Source organism: Bidens hawaiensis, unplaced genomic scaffold, assembly GCF_021521415.1.
Source record: "Bidens hawaiensis isolate Kalapana, Puna unplaced genomic scaffold, B.hawaiensis_p1.1 tig00002153_1, whole genome shotgun sequence".
NCBI classification, from domain to species: Eukaryota; Viridiplantae; Streptophyta; class Magnoliopsida; order Asterales; family Asteraceae; genus Bidens; species Bidens hawaiensis.
The window spans coordinates 2,559,871-2,581,457 of record NW_027491115.1 but is presented as its reverse complement, the minus strand read 5'-3'; the positions used below and the strand labels follow the sequence as shown (position 1 = coordinate 2,581,457).

The 21,587-nt window shown below is 41.6% G+C and overlaps 1 non-coding gene across 1 annotated transcript; it reads right to left on the bottom strand.

Moving 5' to 3' along the window:
* Nucleotides 1–20,372: 20,372 nt before the first annotated feature.
* TRNAK-UUU (transfer RNA lysine (anticodon UUU)) lies at nucleotides 20,373–20,445 on the bottom strand. The gene has a single exon. It is a non-coding gene; the product is annotated as a tRNA-Lys (tRNA).
* Between the last annotated feature and the right edge of the window lie 1,142 nt (nucleotides 20,446–21,587).

Below are 21,587 nucleotides of genomic sequence, written 5' to 3'. Positions count from 1 at the left end.
CAATAGGTGGTGAATGAATTCTGCCTAAACAAGGGAATTGTTCATCAACTCAGCGCACCTTACACTCCCGAACAAAATGGGGTGGCTGAGAGAAGAAACCGTACTTTGGTGGAAGCCGCTAGAACAATGCTCTCATATTCCAAATTACCATTGATTTTCTGGGGTGAAGCCATCAACGCTGCTTGCTTTACCCAGAATCGTATGCTGCTGAACAAAAGACTGAACAAGACTCCATATGAAGTCTTCTATGGAACGAAGCCAAGGGTATATTTCTTCAGAACATTTGGATGTCCCAGTACCATACTCCAAATAAATGTTGGAACAACCTCCAAGTTTGCTGAAAAGGCGGATGAGTGCTACATTGTTGATTATTCTGCTGATAAAAGTGCTTATCATGTGTATAACAAGAAATCAAGAGTAAACTTGGAATCCTTCAACATTGATTGGCAAGAGTTAAACCCTAATGATGCACACAATTGTCCAGACTGGATGTTTGATTATGAAGGATTGTTCAGGCCGTTTCGTGGAATGTATATGACACCCGCCTCACCAATTGTTTCACCTGTTGCTTCTCCACTTGTTCAACCAGATGATGATCAATCTCTTCTGATGCATGCTGTTTTGAAAGATCTTGGACATGTTGACATAGCTGCTGCTGCACCCATACTGAATGTACAACCAATGGCTAACCAACAAGCCCCGATTGGTGATGAGCAGCCCTCTGCCGACACCACTGAAATGCTAGTTGTTGAAGACACAACTGATTCAGATTCTGATTCATATATGTCAGCCAACAACAATCAAAATGTTCAAGATGATCAAGCAGAGCCACCCCCTGCTGAACCAAGTGTGGTGGAATCTGTCCCCACACCTCCCTCGGAAGAAGACAATCAAGGTCCTGCAATGGAGGTTGATGCATCATGTGTGTAGGTTGAACCGAGTCCAAATGAAACTTCTGATAACACCAACACAACTTCTGTTCCAGCTGTTACTGTTCCATTCTATGACAACCTATGGGAAGGTCCCATTGCTACAGAACATTTGGTTGACCCACAAGAAGACGGAGCTAATCCTCAACCGAGTGTTTCTATCCCTACAACCACTGTCTTCCATCCCATAGAGAGCCTAACCATCCAAATTGAGGCCACACCGTTCGAGCATGTCGTCCAAATTCCACAGCTGCCAATTCATCATCACATCCGACTAAAAACATCATCAGAGATCCGTCCGCTGGCATCCAAACAAGCCGTACTTCCGGTAACATTAACAGATGTCTTTTTTCTTGTTATGTTTTGCAGGTGGAACCCAAGGACTACAAAGTTGCACTGAAAGACAACTCCTGGGTAAAGGCCATGCAAGAAAAGTTGTTACAGTTTAAGAAGCAGAATGTTTGGAGGCTAGTAAAGAAACCAGAAAATAAAAGGCCGATTGGAACGAAATGGGTGTTCCGAAATAAAAGGGATGACAAGGGGGTCATCATCAGAAATAAAGCCCGGCTTGTTGTACAAGGTTTTTGGCAACGTGAAGGTCTTGATTACGATAAAGTCTATGCACCGGTGGCCAGACTAGAAGCAATTCGCATCTTTCTGGCATACCCCTCGTACATGAACTTCAAAGTATATCAATGGACGTGAAGACTGCTTTCTTATACGGGAAAGTAAAATAAGAGATCTATGTCAGTCAACCTCCAGGTTTTAAGGATCCAACTCATCCTGATCATGTTTACCGCCTTGACAAAGCACTATATGATCTTCACCAAGCACCTCGTGCATGGTATGCCACACTGGCTGATCATTTGGTGAAAAAATGGTTACAAGAGAGGAATCATCGATCAAACCCTCTTTGTCAAGAAGGTCAACAGTGATTTGATTTTGGTTCAAGTTTATGTCGACGACATCATCTTCGGGTCCACGAATGAGGATCTGTGCAAGGAGTTCTCCGAGGTTATGCAACAGCGATTTGAGATGAGTCCTTAGGGGAGATGACTTTCTTCCTAGGCTTACAAGTTGAGCAAAAGAAGGACGAGACTTTGATTCACCAAGAAAAGTACGTTCAAGACATTGTTCAGAAATTTGGTTTCAAGGACTCATCATCTTTCATGACACCAATCGCAACGCGATTGGTTCCCTGATGTATCTTTACAGGTCAATGATTGGTTCCCTGATGTGTCTCACTACAAGCAGACCAGACATCATGTTCCCTGTTTGTCAGTGTGCCAGATATCAGTCAGACCCGAGAGAATCCCACATGACGGCTGTCAAGCATATTTTCAGATACTTGAAGGGTAGACCGCGTTTGGGTCATTGGTATCCAAAGGAATCTCCCTTGGAACTTCATGCTTACACCGACAGTGATTATGGGAGATGTAACTTGGACAGAAAGTCTACATCTGGTGGAAGTCAATTCCTGGGAGATCGGTTGATCTCATAGCAGTGCAAGAAACAAGTCACCGTGTCCACGTCCACAGCAGAAGTCGAGTACATTGCTGCATCTAGCTGCTGCTCTCAAGTGATATGGATCCAGCATCAGCTGCTGGGTTACGGTTTGAAGTTCTATGGATCAACGATCAAATGTGATAATGAGGCGGCCGTTGCAATTGTTAAAAACCCGGTCAAGCACTCAAAGACCAAGCACATTGACATCTAAATACATTTTATTCGTGACTGTTATGATCGTAAGCTTGTCGACATAAAAAAGGTCCATACTGACTATAACTTTGCAGATCTCTTCACAAAAGCTTTCAGTCGTGCCCGATTTTTGTTTCTCGTTGAGTCATTGGGCATGATCTCTTTTGAGTAAATCTTATCTTTTAGTTTTTAAAACTGTAAATATTTTTCAAATATGTCACAAATTTAGAGGGAGAAAATGAGTTAACTTTAACTCACCAAAAAAATTTTAAATTTACTTTTAGAAAAACAAAAATCAAGTCACTTGACTTAACAAAAAGATTTTAATTTTTATGTATAATATTAATTTCTTTCTTACTCCTATTTAGGAAAAACATAAGAAAATTCAAAAAGTGGTGTCCCGCTTAGAGAGAGCTCCTTCATAGAAGGAGTCGGTTATGTTAAAATTTTCAATTAAGAATTAGATCCTACCCTTTGGAAAATGATAGTACATTGGTTTGTAATGATTCTAGCGCGTTAAAAGAATAGAACAAAAGGCTACAAGGTCATTCATAGATGTGTAAATAGGCTTGACAAATGAGTAAGAGTCATAGTGATATAAACTTAAATATCTGCCTATGCTAGTGGTTACACGTTATGAAGCGGTTGCTGACTCAAACATGTCATACCCAAGCCTCTCTTTACCTTATCACAGTTGTCTTATGAAAAATCAGTGTTATTTTTAATTTTTATTGAGTCAAGAAAAGAGTCAAGTAAAGCAAGAAAAAGAAAAACGAAAGAGTCAGAAAAGAAAAAGAAAAATCAAGAAAAAGAGTCAGAAAAAGAGTCAGTTCTAGGAATTTTAACTTCTGCGTTATTTCTTCATTTATTTTTATTCAAACCTTGGACTTTCTCCTACGCGATAATATGGTATTATCCGACCTGATTGTTAAGGCCATGAATCTTCTGCTTTGTTTTATTTTCTTTCTTTTATTCAAGCCTTGGACTTTCTCTGCGCGATAATATGGTATTATCCGACCTGATTGTTATGGCCTAAACTTCTGCTTTATTTTAATCTTTCTAGATCGAGTCAAGTGTGCAAAGCACAAAGTGTCAAGTGTACATTGTACAATAAGTCAAGTTTGTCAATAAGAATACTGTGATCAACTAAGAAAGGTTTAAGTCAAGTTGAGGTGATATGTTAACACAAAGTAGGCCCGAGATATGATGGAATCAGTAACATGTCTGATTAAGTGGGGACCACATAAGCACCGTGCCTAATTGTAATTCAAACGTATCATTTTTGGCATCAAAACAATTGTCAAGTTAAAAAGGAGGACAATATCTACAGTCAATGATGAACTTGTGTCACAATAATTTTAAAATGGAAACGCGATCTAAGGCTTTGCAAATCAATATGATTCCATGTCGTGATCGTTCTTTGTAAATTAACTAAAGAAAAGAACTATGTAAATTAATTTAATATTATTGTTTTTAACTTTAAAATGTCTTAAATTTTTGTTTTTTTTTCTAAAATATTAAGTATCTGCATAGTTGAATATCTTAAATTTTATTTTTATTTTATTTTATTTTATTTTATCTGTAATTTTAATTTTATCTTTGATTTTATTTCAGTGTCTTCTTTTATTATGTTTTATTTTGACAAAAGAGATCGATCGTGCAAATGTTAACGCTTATGGACCAAAAAAAGAAAATATTATAAACCATCAAGTGTGTGGATTCGGTGGGTAAATGTTTTTCGGGTTTGAAAATGCAAATTGTTTTAAAGACCGATGTTTTGACCTTATCACGAGACAGGCTGACCCTATATATAAGGGAAACCTAAAATATATTTCACTACTCACCAAACACTTTTATCTTTTACTCTCTTCTCTCTCTCATCTTCAAACCCTCAAACCCTAATCTTCTTCTACTTTTCATGGAATCCGGCCCTCATAATCACAAACATGCCGTTGAATCATGAGTATCCACCCTCGGTATAACATCAGAACACCATAAATCATTTCATCTTCATGTTTATGGGTTCTCGTGGATCGAGACGACGGTTCAGATGAACCGTCGGCTAGATCTATGACTGATCTTCATATGAAATTGATTAATATATTGTGTATAATCTGTTGTTGGACTTATTGATCTTGATTATCAACATTAATTATTAGAATTAGGGTTGTTTATGTAAAGTTTGTAGATTTAGGTTTTCGTTAAGATGTTCTAAGGATAAATTGACCAAGTAAACAAAGTAGGTTCAAGCTCAAAATTTCCAGAAACTAAATTCGCATCTAGGCGACCATGTGAAAAGAAAACGGAGGATCAAAAGGGGCTAAGTACAGGTTTTCGCATGGATGGGTTTTTCGCTTTGCCTGGTGAAGCGAAGCGAAATATATTTCTGTTTCGCTTCATATAAGATCAAGCAAAGCAAAACGTGGATTATCTGTTTCGCTTCACATGACTCCATGCGAAGTGAAATAAGGCCTCATGTGAAAAACCAACACTTAGCCAAATTTTCAGAATCTTAAACCTGAGGCTACTGGACTGTTTTTGAACAAATGAACTGTTAGGACTCCTGGACTGTTTTGGACTTAACCTTTGTACATTATAGACTAATTAACTTGTGAACATACTAAAACTAACTTATCACCTGTTTAAACTAAAATTTATATATTTTTTACTTATAATGTGTAAATACTTAATGCTTGTGTATATATCCTATTTATTTTGTTCACTTCTCAATGATGATTCTCATGATCTCTTGGTTTAACTTCAGGGTTATAATAATTTTTGTGCTCTCGGGCTGCCAAAGGCAAAGGCAGACAAAGTATTCACTTCAATGGTCAAAGGGCTCAAGCAATCACCCCTTGCCTATGCTATCACCGCCAACCCAGCTGTTTACTATAACAGGATCCTGGACTTCTGGGCGTTTGCCAAGGTTGCCGATGATTCTCTATCCTTCACAACAACCATAGCAAGACAGGAGTTGACTATTTCAGAAGCAAACATTAGACGGGTATTGAAGATTGCTGACCAGCCAGATTACACGTATGAAAGGGGAAACAAGAAAAAGCTGGTTGGGTTTGTTGAACATATGGGATACGACACGGAATGGAGGAGCCTTTAAAAGAGTCATATTCCACCGTACTGGAGATTTTTATTCCACATAGTCACCCATTGTCTGACTGATATTCGTGGAGGATTCGATAGTATGTGTTCAGACTGGATTCGCATTAAGTCAGCTTTGACGACTCGAGAGAAGTTCAATTACTCTCGAAGGATATTCTTGTGCATGCTGGGAAACATCAAGAGCGGTGCTACATGGCTCATGTACCCGAGATTCGTGCAGCTGCTTCTAGACGATTTAATTTCGGATATTCCACGACCAGGGTCCAAAAAGGCCAAGGACAAGAAGTCACTTCCCGATCCGTACCATTTAGGTGAGATTAAGTCTTCAGTTTTTGGTGTGTTGCTTAGCACCAAGGGAAGGGGACATCAGTATCAAGGACCAAGGCCGGGTCCTAAGTTTGGTTTATTTGAGGAGACAGAGCCTGCTGGGGAAGAGGTGTCTGCTGAGGGTGAAGATGTTGATGAACCCGAAGCTGAAGGTGGACAAGATTCCAGTGATGAGGCAGCCGAGGATCGAACAAAGTCCAAGCATGACTTGAAGAGGAAAGTGGCTGAAAAGGGCAAAGTGATAGAAGTTGAAGAAGAAGAAGAAGACCAGTCGCCCCTGAAGTGCTTGAGGAGACTTGGAGACTCCCAAAAGTCAACCAAGTCTCATGTCAAGTCTCCCTCACAAGACAAACCCTCCGACCAACCAAAAATCACCAAAGAAGCCCTGGCCCAAGCCCTCAAAACACTAGACGTAACCAAGATACAAATCCCTGCCTACAAGCCACCTAAAACCAGAAAGAAACCAAAGCAAAGAAAACCAAGACCCTACTTCATGACTCACCAGAATCCTCACCTGAACCCTCACCAATAAACCAACCAATTTCAACATCCAAATACCTTCCTTACCACACTCACCGCCCCAACAACAAACCCAACTCGAACTTTCACAAGCCTCAACACCACCTACCCAACCAACCTCATCCATATTCACCTCATCAGTTTTTAGCTCACCAATAAAAACAACAAGCCTATGGAGCAAAACCGTTATAACTTCCCCAACCCAAACCGTCACACCATCTACAACTCAACCAACACCACCCACCACTATAACTTCACCAATCCTTACCCAAGCCATCACCTTACCTTTGCCAACAACCTCACCACCCATAACAACCACCACCCCACCATCCACCATTATCTCACCCAAACCCATCTCCCGAAGGATGTCTTCGACACTCCAGTGTACGTTGATCCTATCCTCGATAGGATCGTCGCACTGGAGGAATCTAACGCTAAAAGGGCAGAAAGAGAAATAGTGCTCCTCAAGTTCATTAATGAGATGAAACAGAAAGCGTTGGAGGATGAAGTAGAAAAGGCGGCTCTGAAGGAAAGGATAAGGGTGTTGGAAGAACAGAAGGAGGCAAGTGACGCTCTTGCTGAGAATCAAAGATTGTTGACAAACACCTTCCACACCAGAATCTACAAGCGTTAATGAACCGAGAGGCCTCTGAGAATGCTAATTTGAGAGCTGATCACACTAGACTTGGAGATAGGCTGACTACACTTGAAAAAGACTTACCAAGTGCTAGTGCTCTCAGATCCAGTGTAAACAAGAAGATAGAGGATGCAACGAGAAGGTGGGAAGTTGAAAAGGAAGCTACAAACTCAAGGGTTGCTAATTTGGAAAATCAGCTTGCTTCCTCCGCCTCTCTGGATGCCCTTAGAGCAGAAATGGAGGCCATAAAAGAAAAGATCAAGGAATAAGATCGTCTGAATGAGCTACAGCTCAAGACGAATGAAGACATGGTGAGCAAGTACCAGGCGGCCTCAGACTTCATGGGCATTCAAGAAGACGAATTTCATGGTCTGGAGGATAGGCTTGACGCTGTGTTTGGGACTTGGAGAAGATCTGGTGAGACTTCTCAAGTCGGTGGTTCACAGCCTGCCGCAGGCCCTTCAGTGACCATGCGAGGAGTACAGGCTGTTGTGTTTGAAGGAGAGGCAACTGTTGGTCTGTTAGTACAACAGGGCGGCCAATCTAGTGGTGTTGGTGGTGGATATGATGGTGATGATGATGGTGATGAAGAAGATGATGATGAGGAAGAAGATAACGACGATGATGATGTTCATGATAGCTTTGATGATGATGACAATGATGGTGATGAAGGTGGAGCAGGTGGAGACGGAGGAGCCGGTGCAGCAGGAGGTGGAGGTGGAGATAACACTCAATCACCTCCACCAGCTCAACATGACATTCAAGACACTGCTGCTCACGACTCGGCTGGCAAAGTCAGGGAACACGACACACAGATTACTGACATGTATAAAGATTTTTTTCCTGATGACTTTGAAGGTGCTATGGATGAATTTATCGAAGCAGGAAAGAACTTGGAGCAACTTATTGATCAAAATACAAAGGAGAGGGTTGAAGATGATTACATCAATTACTCACCAAATCCCGACACTCCTCTTGCTCAAGTTCAGACTACAGAGATTCCTGCTGCTGATCCCGTCTTCACTCCAACATATGACTTGACACAGGAACCACTAAAGAGAAAGAGAAAGAATCATATAGTGTCAAGTAGTGCATGTGCCCGCGATCTCATCTATCCTTACCACGATGAGTCACTAATCGTATATGCAAAGTATAACAAGGAGAACGCATGTTGAGCGATTAGGCGATACAGTGGTGATCTGATATACCTCAACCATCATGAGCTGAAGTCACTACCAGAGCTTGACCTCAATTATCTTCGAAAATCTCTTGGTCATGGTGCAGTTAGGAGCGCTCTGGATAGTTGGATCCCAGATTATCTTCATCGACAGTCGAAGGTCGATTACAAGGAGTTTGAGCCAAATAAGGGTCGGAAGTACAAGAACCCAAGAGAAATAGACCCAGCCACCGGAGAGCCACGAACCATGTGGAGATACAGGGCACCAAAGAATTGTCATATCATCTACCACGGAGAGCCCTTTATTCCCAACATCCTCCGAGACTTCACAGGCTGGGAATTTGACAACACAATAGGGGAGGCCATCATACGCTGCAAAGATCTGCCAGAGATTCGCGTATTTGACGAGCATGAGCTAATGGGGCTGCATATAAAAGATATCAAGAAGCTCTACAATTCACCCATGGGAACCGTCGAGGACATCGGTCATTAGAACACAGACCGGATAGTGGAAGCCTTCAACAAATTTGTTATAAGAGTTGTTGAACTTCCACTACCCGAGGACGACTGGCTGGATTACGACACCGATGGGTTCCAATACTTAAGACTAGAGGGAGATTGTTAGGACCCGTTTTGTATGTATTAGTCTTTTGTATTGGTTCGGTTATGTATTTGAGGCCGATTTGTCATTTTGTATGTATTGGGGCACGGTCCTTTGTAAAGAAGCCCATTGGGCCTTGATGAATATAACTCTTGCTTCTCATGCAGGCCACCCTATAAATAGAGAGCATGCCATGAGAAACATAACTTTTTGGCAAAAATTCTGTCTCTCTAAAATATTTTCTCTCTCGGCTCTCTCCTTCTCTCTTTTTCTCTCACTCAACTTCTTTAACCGAACATAAAAAATCCGAGACCTCTTGGTTGCTTAGTGTGATTTCCGCTAGCACTAAGTTACGTTGATCCAAAGACGTTGTTAGATCCACCCGAATAGGGACCTACAAATCCCCTAATTGAGACGATGAAGGAAGTACCTAGGCATCGGCAGCGGTAGTTACTGGATCATCGGATAGCTATGAAAAGCATCTAGGAAGAAAGGACCAAGCTGATTCTATAGCTGCCTATTCTGTAGCGATTCTATCCCAACTTATTCTTTCTTCTTCACCTGCAAAGAACCTATTTGATTCACTTGCAGCTCCTTATATGCTATCAATCCCATTTTGTTCACAGCGTTCTCTTCTGGGAAGGAATTGATGGAAGGAATCAGAAGTAAGGCTTGACTTTCCCCGTTCTTTGTCTTCTAGGTGTGGAGGGGAATGAAATTCCTAATGGTTCTCCACCTTTTAACTCTTGCCATGGGAGAAGGTACGAACTTCGCGTCTCAAATGGAATGAACGAAGTGAAACAAAGTTCCGCAAGGCACTTAAGAAAAAGGTGTTATTTTAGGCAAGGAAAGCGCCAAATTGGACTGCCTTTTTGTAGACATCTTCTATCCTGACCTGCTCTGAGCTTCCTGGAAATGGGTATTAAACAAAGGACATAGTCAGATACGTAAAACCTATTTTTCGAGTGAAAGGCCTTATGTTATGCGGGTAAACCTCCTAACCAGGGTACTGAGTGCTAAACTCTCCTCTATGATAAGGGTGGGGTATCCGAATCGACCTCCAACACTTATTCGGGATATCGTGATCTTGGATCCAGGTCTATGTACTTTTTCTGATTCAGATTCTCTTGGGTATAATACCGAAGCTAAGTATAGGTAGATGAAAACAGCTTGACCAAGAGTTGCTAGAACGGATTATTCAGCTAAGTTAGTAAAGCCGGAAAGGCCTTGCTCTAAAGGAACATGGGGTGAAACCCTTCTATAAAGGGGAGTTTTGTTTGGCAGATCAATTTATAGTTGCTTTGGATGTAGCATTTGATGGGGATCTGTCAGCAGCGGGAAGGTATTTTAATCTTTTTTAAATAGGTGATCCGCAAACTCTTCTGCTACTGCAAGACCGAAATTTTAAGTTTTATTTGAAGTTCATATTTTGAGTCTTGGATATGCTCCCAGGGGAAAGGGCTAAAGTCAATCATTTAGAAGGATTCTTGCTTCCATTCCCAAGTGTTGGAGTAGGATACTTTGTAGCGCCTAAGGGAATTGGATAAGGATAAAGTCTCTTATTCACCAGGTTTACAGCGGGTGAAGGATGTGATCCGGGGCCAGGGCTGGTCACAGATATCACCTATCGTCGCTGGGGAACTACTCTCCTCTGGTATTAGCATTAGTAACCCCGGCTGAAAGAATGAATGCCCGCTCATATAGTTTCTATTTCGTGCGTTTTGCTATAAACTTCCTTGCGCATTTGACTTTTCTTGGCTGGTGGGCATGAAAAAGATGACTGGAAGAGGTATGAACACCCACATTCATCAATAAGAATATGAGTCATATAGGTATAGGATAGCCTTTCCTTCCTCTGTCATGTGTAATAGCCGGAGGTTAGAATTCGTTTCTGTCTGTCTGCAGTCCGTATGTAGGTATGTCCAGTGGTCCAGCCTGTCGGTCAGTTGATAGTTTGATTGAAGCCATGAAGGTACCTTCCTAAACTGTGATTGAAATCTTTTTTCAAAGCATTTATTTATCAGGAAAGAAAGTATGCTCGGATTCTATTCATCGCATATAGACTACAGGGACATCGTGCATGCATAACCATCGAGTTGAAGTCAAGACCTAAAAGATCGAATGGAAATGTAGATAGACAAGTCAATCTCTTATAAATGTGAAGGTAGTTCCTTCATTTCATTACTTAAAATTAAGGTATCCATCATTAGAAGGGAAATAGACTACTCAAGAATTTTACACTTCGTCATTTCAATTTCAATTTAATATTGTTAAGAAAAAAGACGGAATGAATGTTTATCTTTACTCGGAACTTGAGTAAGGAGTAGATCCTTTTGTTGTTTGGAAGTTTTCTCGACCTTTCTTTATTTAGTGTACCTGCTTGAGCCGGACGAGGGGAAATATTCACGTATGGAGCACTGAGTTACTTACGGAATCTCAAATCTCTCTCACTTCTTCAGCTTGTTCCTGTTCGTCTATTCGGGACGGGCCAGGCAACCCACATACATGAAGAGAAGAATAGAGAGAGGGTTATCCTGCTTAAACTGGACAAGTTTACTACTGGAAATTGGGAAGGGCTATATGTAGGCCGTTTGCTATTGCTATAAGCGCTGCTCGCCTTTATACGGCTTGGCTTCGCTATCGCTTCTATGTAGTGTAGTGGTCGACCTACAAAGTCGTATTCCTTCAATTCCTATTATCCAGTGCTAGAAGCTTCGCCAGAAGCAAGCAAGACAAGGTCGCTCTACTTTTTAGACAAGGCTCGTTCCGTACTTTATTTACGAGCTATCATGCAATACTCGCCCCTATCTCTTCTCTAAAGGGGCGCACACTCGCTGTCTACTAAATGAGCTCATAAAGCGATCTGGGAGCGAAGCCTTAAATTGAGTTGCTTCCCCCTTTTGTTTTCCCTCACCCTACTCTTTCATTTTCGCTTAAGCTTCCCCGGTTCGTGGGATTAATTGATTGGATACACGAGAACCATAATCTTTCCTAGGAACAGCTTATATGATGATAGATAGGGGTCATGTTTGTTTGGAATCTATGCCGCCGCCCCCCTGCCCTCCAAACAGTATGGGAGCCTTTCAGCTCGTACTGCTCACATTCCTAGATCTTCACGGCACCTCCTCCACCATAGTGTGACATGGGAGTAGCTCCGAAAAGTGAGGCCTACTTAAATAAGTAATGAGCTTTCAACAACGTTAACAACACTAGGAAGAAAGTAAACTATGGTTGCCCATGATCTAATCATAGGTTAAATCCAACCCCTTCTCTGCTCCTTTCATGACCCTTTCTAAGCTCTTGGATCCTGCCCTGCGCCTCTCTAGGCTTTACTATCGCTCATGACTGGTATATGGATCTCTCTATGTAGATATCGGCCTTCTACAAGCATTGCCAGAAGGAGGGACCCTTTGTAACAATTCATCGCGTTAGCTGCCTTTGGCTGTACTCTAATTGGCAACGAGACAGTGGATTGATTCCTACACCTATGGGTTCAAGTTCCTTCCTCCTCTAGTCCGAATCAAGATGGCTCCTCTCGATCTTGTGATGCCTTTGGCCCAAAATGATCCAGATAGCTGCCTTTACTTTTGGATTAGTCAAAGGAAAGCTTATGAACGGTTCCGAAATGACACGCTATTCCGCCTCATCCTTTCGCCCCAGATGGTAGGAATAAGATAAAGGAGGAGGACTTTTTTCACTTCAACCGAGGATGACTCGCACTCGCATCCTTGTTTAAATCACTGGCAGTTCGGGGAGGCCCGCAGGACTGGAATTCTAAAAAGAAGGAATGTCTAGCTTTTCTTATTCTAATGCTGGTTCTTGCTCGGTATAAATACCTTCACTTTGAGTGGGCTTGGCACGCGCCTTGACAAGGCTTTGCTCTGTCCTTCCTTCCACCCATAGAGAGAGCCAGAGTTAGGTCTTGTATGACGGATTTCTTGATAGTAGGATCAATGATCTTTAGTTTAATTCAGGATCGACATGCCCTAGGTTTGAAGAATTCCATGACAGGCCTTCGCTGCAAAAGATCCCGGAATTGGTCGATTCAGAATCGGCTGGATTGGATAAAGGGTTGTTTCGTCGATAGCATTATCTGATGTGGGATGCGTAGTAGCTGTTGTCACGGTAGGGGTGGTCCCTAAGTCGGGAATTGTCCTAAAGTAGCCATACCGTTGATTGCTCTCCTTGTTCAATTGTATAGGCGAATTATCTTAAGGAAAGCTTTCTTTTTGGCCCTCCTCGTGTGAGGGTTGTCATAACTTGTGTCTATCCGCTATTAAATGACTTCACTTTATAGAGTCCTAAGGGCAGTCTCTTTGAGAAGGGGCCGTATTAGTTTTTATTAGCTGTCCCAGGGAAAAGAATAAGTATTGGCTGTTGGCATGTCCGAGCTAAGATCGGTTGATGCAGGTAAGGTTGCCTAACTTACTTGGTAAGGACTCCTTTCTTTAGTTTAGCGGTCATGGATCGATTCTAGGTGGTTCACTTCTATACCCCTACTCTCAGAGTTCATGTTCTGATCTAGCAATTCAACTTTTCAGAGGAGTTCCTTAGTTTTTGAACAGGACAGGTAGGAACTAAGAGGTAACACGTTTGTTAAAACAATCGGGAAAATGTGTGTATACTAGCTTACTAGCTATAGCTGTTACTGTGCTTTCTGGAAACCTTTCCATGCTTTAACAAAAGCCAGCTACGCACCTTGCTGTTCTCTTATAAGCAAGTAGCTTTGATTTGGGAATAAGCTGAAAGTCAAGTAGTATGAGTTGAAGTGAAGGGCGCCAGTAAGTAATAAGTAGTAAGCAATAATAAGTAGAGTGGAACACTGTTGGCTGAACAAAAGACGTATGACTTGAGAAAGTAAGATCTCCGATCTGTTTTCGGGAAAAGGGACCTAGCTAGATTATCAAGCCACCCACAACCGCCTTAGTCCTCCCAGTTTCTCACTTCCCTCCGGTGCGGTAGATACTTAAGAGAGAGGGAGGACAAAGCGGGGAACTCAAACAAGGAAAGGAGATTACTCAACAGGCTCTGTCCCTGTGCTAATATACCCACTCCAATCCCGGGAACCCTACATGAGCTACTAAAATCCTGGAAATCGACTAGCCTTACTTCATTCGGGGCTCCATCCCTCTTGACTATATAGGTAGGGGCTTAGCTGCTCCAAGTCAGATAAAAGATCTATACTGGGGCTCTTTGCAACCCTGAACTACTAAAAACCTGGCTCTTTGATCTACTTGCCTAGCCTCTTCCACTAGAAAGAGGTTTTCTCTTAAGGCTTCTTGCATGTAATGAGAAAAACCTTGCTTATCTATCTTTATAAAGAGGATAAAATGAAAGACAATATCGATGCGATTTCCAGCTTTTCATTAGCGGGAAAATATCTTTGGGAGCTGTAGTAGCAGTTAACGGTAAGCGATAGGGGAGGTGAGGCTAGAGGAAAGGAGCAAACCCTACGTCTAATCGCCAATACTTGGACCTGATTGGGGACTGATTGGTTCCCCTGTCCCAGCAAGGCTATCTGTCTACTTGGCTCTGGTTGTAGGCCTTTCACTTTGGCTATCTTCTTTCTCTTCATTCTTGGGACTTGCGTTAAGTCTGTGTTATTAATCCTCTATTCCCTCTGTTTGGATCCCACGTTGTTCGAATCCTCATCCATTCTCCTTGTGTTGAGGTCGTCTTTCGAGCGCTTCCGATTTGCGATTCCCTTATTAATGAATCTTTCCTGCCGTTGCTATCAATCAAAGCTTTTCACCTTCTAAACTGATTTACCTTCCCAGTCCACTTCCTCTCTTAATCATTTCTATCGACCTCTTTCTTTTTTCTATAATACAACTGACTGGTAAGGTAAGCTGCCCAAACTGATTGGCAAGAGAGCGCCATCCCCCTCACCACGCTGCTTCCACCCGCAGACACATACTTTGGGGTCGAAGACTCCATAGTGTCTTTAACCTACTGGATTTATGGGAGAAACCTCCATAGTGAAGCGACCCTTTGAGGCTAAAAAGAACCTTGCCTATACATGTAAGCTTAGCGGGTCAAAGAGACCCGCTAGAAAGCACCTTCCTTACCGTAAGGTGCTGCAATCCATTTCCAAAGTCTTCATATGCTCTTCAGATAGCTCCATCGAACTGCGATAGCTGCTAGTCTACCTATTCGTATTGGAACTGTCCTACCTCCTATTTCTAAACCCACAACTTAGATATTTGATTCTTGGCAAACTAATCTACTAAAGGTAAGTAACTTGATTAACCCACTTCAAAGCAATATGCGGCTTCTACGATATCAATAAAATACTAATCCGTTCAACAACTACGACCACTACCTTTTCTCTAATAATATTATCAGGGTAGCACACGCACACCGTATTACAATTAGGGTATAAAAAGACCATCCAGCCCTCATCACAGAGAATAGGCTCATCACCAGGTCCAATAGACGTGAGTTGTCCTGCCAGACAGAGTTCTTTAGGTAGGGGTAGAAAGCCTGTTCTTTTGGTACAAATCCTCTTTATTGAATGAAGGCTAGCTAGCTATCATTGAATTCAAGTACTTAGCGGGAAAGGCAAGTCCATCGCGGGCATTACCCGACTTATTTAGGTATTGCATATAAGTACAAGTTTAGATGTGGCCATCTAGACAACTGAAACGTTCCTTGCTGTAGAAGTTTACTACTGGATAGGAATTCCATCAGTATGGCATTAGAACATCTCAGAGAAGTTTGATATGGAAGGTATACAGTTGATAGATCGGTATTGAAGTGAGATATTCAATCCTCTTTCTATTTAATGGTATTTCACTGCCTTTCATGTACAAGTATTGCAACTGACACTGAGAGACAAGGGAGATTCCATAGAACTTGACTTGATTGAATGAAGGCTAGCTGACTTCGATACTGAACGAACTCGCATGCTGGAGAACCGATGAGAGACATAGTCTATGCCAATATAGCTATAATTTCACACTTGAGCTTTTCCCTTCGAAGAGTTGATCTTTCATTTCAAAAGTGGTATCTCCCTAATGGAGAACTGATGCTAGCCCTTTTTCCTTCGATGACAGAGATTGAAATGGATAAAGTGGATTCTTCCTAATGGTGAAATGAGACTGATTTCTAGATTTCACTGATTTAAGTGATTGAACTGATGGCAACTAGCACACATTTAACTCAATAGGGGCATAAGCCAACACCAACCAATCTCTTTCTTCCCACGCATCATATGAGTAAGCCGAGCTCTAAAGTTAACCCAAGCTAAGTAAGCGACGCGACGCTCAAATTGGATTTCTTACTCCAGAAAAGAAAGATTAATCTTAATAATGCGGACACGTGAAAAAGGCAGGCTGACTCTTCCAATCCAACTCAATCGAAGGAGAAAAAGCTGGGACTACGACTTGCTTAGTGCAGGGCAGCTTGTCGTGATTGGCTGGACGCTCTTTTCGTTTAAGGTCAATGCTTGGTCACTCTATTAAGCTTTCCCAACAAGTTTATTGAATGGGGTACGAAATATTGCTATTCAAAGAATCTGGTTTGGGATCTCCCAACATCCTCCTATCCCTATTCCCAAGTTCTAGTCCAAAAGACTAATTCAATCCGGTGACCTTATCCATTTGGCATGGCTACAGACAATCTTTCTTTTTATATTACGTAGGTTTCAAATCAAGGGGCAGACAATCTGGTGAGAACTACACTTGCATTCCTTCATTGATTTAATGTTTTCTCGTTTATTGAGAATCGTAGAACCCATAATTACCTGCCACTATTGGGCTGAATCGGGTCTCTCCTGTTGGTCGATTGTCCGTCTAGTGTGTTAGCGTTGATACCCCAGCAGTCAAGTCAGGGCGGTCAAAAGAAATGATTTTTGTAAAGTTAGACTCGCTACTAAAGAAAGGAGTCACAAACCTTCAACTCATCGAGGAAAATCTTTTATTTCGATTCTATTTGCTCTTGACGCCAACAATTTCTCTAAGACTAAGGACCAGACAATACCGGGATCGGAACTCATTTCCCTCAGTCTTTTACGTTGCTGTCCCCCTTCTTAGATTCCGTGGCACCCACAGATTGTCAAATGGCAACGTATATAAAGAAGTGGCCGGTTCCTCACAAACAGAAGAGCTTTCTCAAGTTGCTGTTGCCAAAGCTAAGCTTGAAGAGCGGAGTTCGGCGAGACTATTCTTGACAGCTGGGCATGGAAGCTACCTGCTATGCTATTAGAGGATTTATACCGTAAACACACAACTTCCACCCTGTTGGCTACAGTTTTAGCTTGTATATGTGAAAAATTAATAAGAAAATTAAGGATATTTAAAAAAGAATTAGAATAAGATATTTTTATACACAAAACAGGGAAAGAGAATGAACTAGAACAAAGAAGATTTTTTTCATTCCAGCACTACAAGCATTTTGTTACATGGGAGTACATCCAATAGGAAGCTTACACACACATAGACCAGCAACACAACTAAACACAACATAACAAATAAAACCAAACAAAGACACTTAACTTAGCATAGGAGTCAATCCCAGTAAGCATCGGAGTAGATCCCCACTAACAAAAGACAAAGAACACCATACATTAAAACAAACTAGTTTGCATCTACAGACACTTATTTAAATATTCTAGAAAGAGTCGACGGACTCTTCTAGTCTCCCCGGTCATCTAGGGTGGCCCATACAATGAGCTCTTGTTGTTCGGCGAGGAGAGCCCGACTCCGGTCTTCTAGACCGCGAATGCGGTCTCGGGTCACTTGCATCATCTTTCTTATGACCACCGGATCGAGAGCAGGCGGTTGCTCCCAGAACAGACCGAGCCTTTGCTCCTGTTGGAGCTTCTCGTTTTCCATGAGACCTATTTCTTGCTAAATTGTTGCAATTCTTTCGATGATATCCATAAGAGTGTTTGTTGTTAGAATAAGTGTTATTGAAAGTCTTTCTCTCTGACTTCTACCTCTCTCTTTGAAAATATAGACTGAAAGAAGCTTCTATTTATAGACCTAACTCTTTCTTATTATTAGTAAGATAAGTTGTCTTAGTTTTATAACATGTTTCAACCCCGTCTTTTCATGAATATGGAACCGGATCCACTAGATTTTAGTGTTCTGAAGAATTATCTTCGTTCTCCAATCCGTAGGAAAGTCCCCCTTTATTATAAGACAGCCCCCCGCATCCTTTCTTAATAGATGGAGCAAGCGTAACTCGACAGCTCTAAAGCGGATCAGTGCAGACCCACGTGATCCATATTTGCTTACGTTCCAGGCGTGCTTTGTCGTACCCCGACTACTCCTCTTTCACTGGTTTAGTTGTACCCAGCTACAGGATGGCACTCCCCTCGGCCAATCCTTAATCGACAGCAACTCCATCCTAGCGAATCCATATCACCTGGGTCTCTTTCTCTTAGGTTGGTTTCAGCAGGAAGTACAAAGAAAAGTAAGGAGGTCTAGTCAAAAGATCCTCTTTCAATTATCAACCGTTACCTATAAAATAATATGTGGAACATCTTGGCTGTCGTAATGATCAATCTCAATTTCAGAAGGACTGCTATGAGTATTTTAAAGCTAAGGAGGGATATGTTGTTGATATCATACCCTATAAGTTGCTTAATTTCTACTTAAATCTGAATAAGCCAGCCAATCTCAAAAGGCAAAACGATATTGAGACTTGGGAAGGGAAGATCAGTACTATTGTGACCTCTTACCAAACGTATACTATATATTTATGCCAAAACAATTCCCCTGGGCAGAACCAGGCTCAAATTGAACACTGTCTTCTGGCTTATCAAGATAATCTGAACAATTTCAACTTTAGAATGGATAATGACAGTCTCACTAACTATAGCTTAAATTTTATTAAAGAAGAAAATAAAAAATGAAAAGTGCTAAACCAGAGCGATCTTTCGGCATAGGAAATCGGATTGTCTTTCTTACTTAAACTAAGTTAAGGGAACCAAAGAGCTTTTTCCGCGATTCATTGCTTACTTAGCCTTCTCAGTTTAGCGTTCTACCAAAAAATGTTCTTTCTCTGGGTCAAACTAGTCCTCTTTGAATTTCTCTTGTACTCTAGATAAATGGAAGCCTTTTAATAGGAAAGAGGAAGACAGGGAATCGAAACTAAATCATTCTTTCTTCGTCAACTATGGACTTTGACGACTCTGGCTTCATATTAGGGAAAGTTAAAATAAAAGCATCATTCACATTTTACAGTAATATCTTAAATCTTACAGTAATATCTTAGGGACTCTAGATCATATACTAGGATCACTCAAGATCGATGGCTATGCACTCACGCGAATGCAAACATTAGCTTGTTAGATTTTCCTTTGAGCGAGCCGTTGACTTCTCAATATAAATAAAAGTAAGAAACCAGACATTGTGAGGGGTAGTTCGGGCAACGATCTGGTTTTTTGCTATTGGTACAGCAGGTCCCTACTATCTAAGAACACTAGCAATGAGATCCCATCCCTCTTACTTAGGTTACGAAGCTTGTCGCAAAGAAGAAAGGGAAAGAGCAGAAAAGCGGGTTTTACGTCAACAGTTATTCCTCGTTCCGACATAGAGTGTGTTTCTTTATTCTATTTTAGCTCCTTGAGCACTAAAAAAGGTGCTAATGGCAGTGGGACTCCTGCGGGTAATACGAAGCTTAAAAATTGAAGCCCATTTCTTTGAAATCCCGCTATAGTAATGCCTCAAAAAAAATAGAAAATGTGAGACCTAAAGTAATGAGAAAATGATTTGTAACTGTGAAGCTATAAGGTATCATACCTTGAAGATTACAAAATAACAAAAAAGTAAAAGTGAGAAAGATGCAAGGGAAAAACTTTTGTTTAACATTTCTAGAAAGACCCCCTATTTTTTCGTTTACCAGGTTCAGCACGAAATCATGAATAAGCTCTACCAAGGATTGCCAAGCATTTGGTACTAAGTTTCCTCCTCCCTTTTTAGTAACAAAATGAATCAGAAGTAGGACCAAACTGAGAGTTAGCAGCATAAACAAAGATGAATTTGTGAATGAGAATTACAAGTTTCCTATCTTCATAGGAATCAATGGGAGAATGGAAAATTTCTCAAATGGATTATTGGGCATAATCTTAAGAAACACTTTTCATTTCATCCCTGTAGTTCCGCTTCTTGCTCTTAAAATTAGGAAAGACTTGTCGGAAATAGTTGGCTTGGTCCTACCAAGAAAGACAGGGGACTCTTTGTGCATTGCTTGGGTCGAGTGAAGTAAAGACTGGCTACCTAGAATATAAAGATCCTCAATGCACACTTTAGATATCTGTTTCCTTCCAATTAAAGACGGCGAAGAGCCTCTAATCTAAAGGCCAAAGAGTGCTCTTTGCGCTACTACGCATCCTTACTCATAGTATATTGCAAGTTAGGTTTGGTATAGCAGGACTTGAACCTGCGACCGTTAGGTTAAAATCCCAATGCTCTACCAACTGAGCTATACACCCCAAACAATATGTTTTTTAGTAAATAAGGATTGGTGCGAAAAATCAAAGAGGGCGGGGCCTTTCTTCATCATATTAAAGGGGGGCGGATTTATATGAGGCTAGTAATGCAGAGCAAGCAAAGAAAACGTAAGGGTGCGCGCTAGCACTCCTGCAAGAAAATGGCCTAGCTAACGCACCCATTATTAGTAAGTCAAAGATATTGAATGATTGATATGAGAAAGAAGCGCTCAAGCTTTCGAAGAAAGCCAGCCTTACTCAACAAGCACCTTTCTTAGCTTAGTAAGGTTGCTTGTTTCCACTCATTGAAGATTCTCTTTACAAAAAAAGGTCTACAGGAGGGGGGGGTACTAAAATGGCTCTTACTGACACCGTCTACGAGAAGCTGGGGTCGTCTTTATTTCCAGCCGCCAAACGGTTCGCCTTAAAGATGGAGAAGGGGAGGAGCAGTTATCAAGGTAATTACTGTCTTTGTTGGCCGGGGCGAGCACTCTCTTTTCTTTGTCAAATTGCGTCTTACCGAACAAGACTGACTTCTTACCAACCCGAGAAGGGCTGTGAGGCTGGACCAGGCAGGTACGAAGAATGAATCTATATCTGTGTACAGAAGGGCCGGCGGCCACTCAACTGTTCGAGCGCAATGCAGTGGTATCGGTTCCGCTTCGGAAAAAGGTAGAATGCCTAGTCGAAGGTCCAGTACTGTAGGTAGCAGGCGTGTTCATTTTGGCTCCCGAGCGAGAACGAGAAAGTGGCGATGCACCTTCGTTGCTGCTACGTACGTTGACCTTATCTTGACAAATTCATCCAATTGAACCCAAACTCAAAGGAGGACCACATGCTCGGGGCTCGACGAAAGAGAACGTCTCGGCACTAAGAAAATGGGGTTAGCTGTGAAAGAAATAGCCCGACATTCATTTTTGGTTATTCATAGCTGAGTTTACTAAAAGAGGGACCAGCTCATCGTAGTGATTAGAGGACACCTCTGATCGTTCATCTCTAATGTGACACGTTCCCTCCCAGTTTGATCAACGGGATCAGTCGGCTAGAGAGCGGGGCTATTCTTCTTCCGAGGAGACAAAGTAGTCTCTTATACTGACCGAACCCTCAGTTCGGAAGTCTTCGCCAACATGTTACAAAGCTCCAGT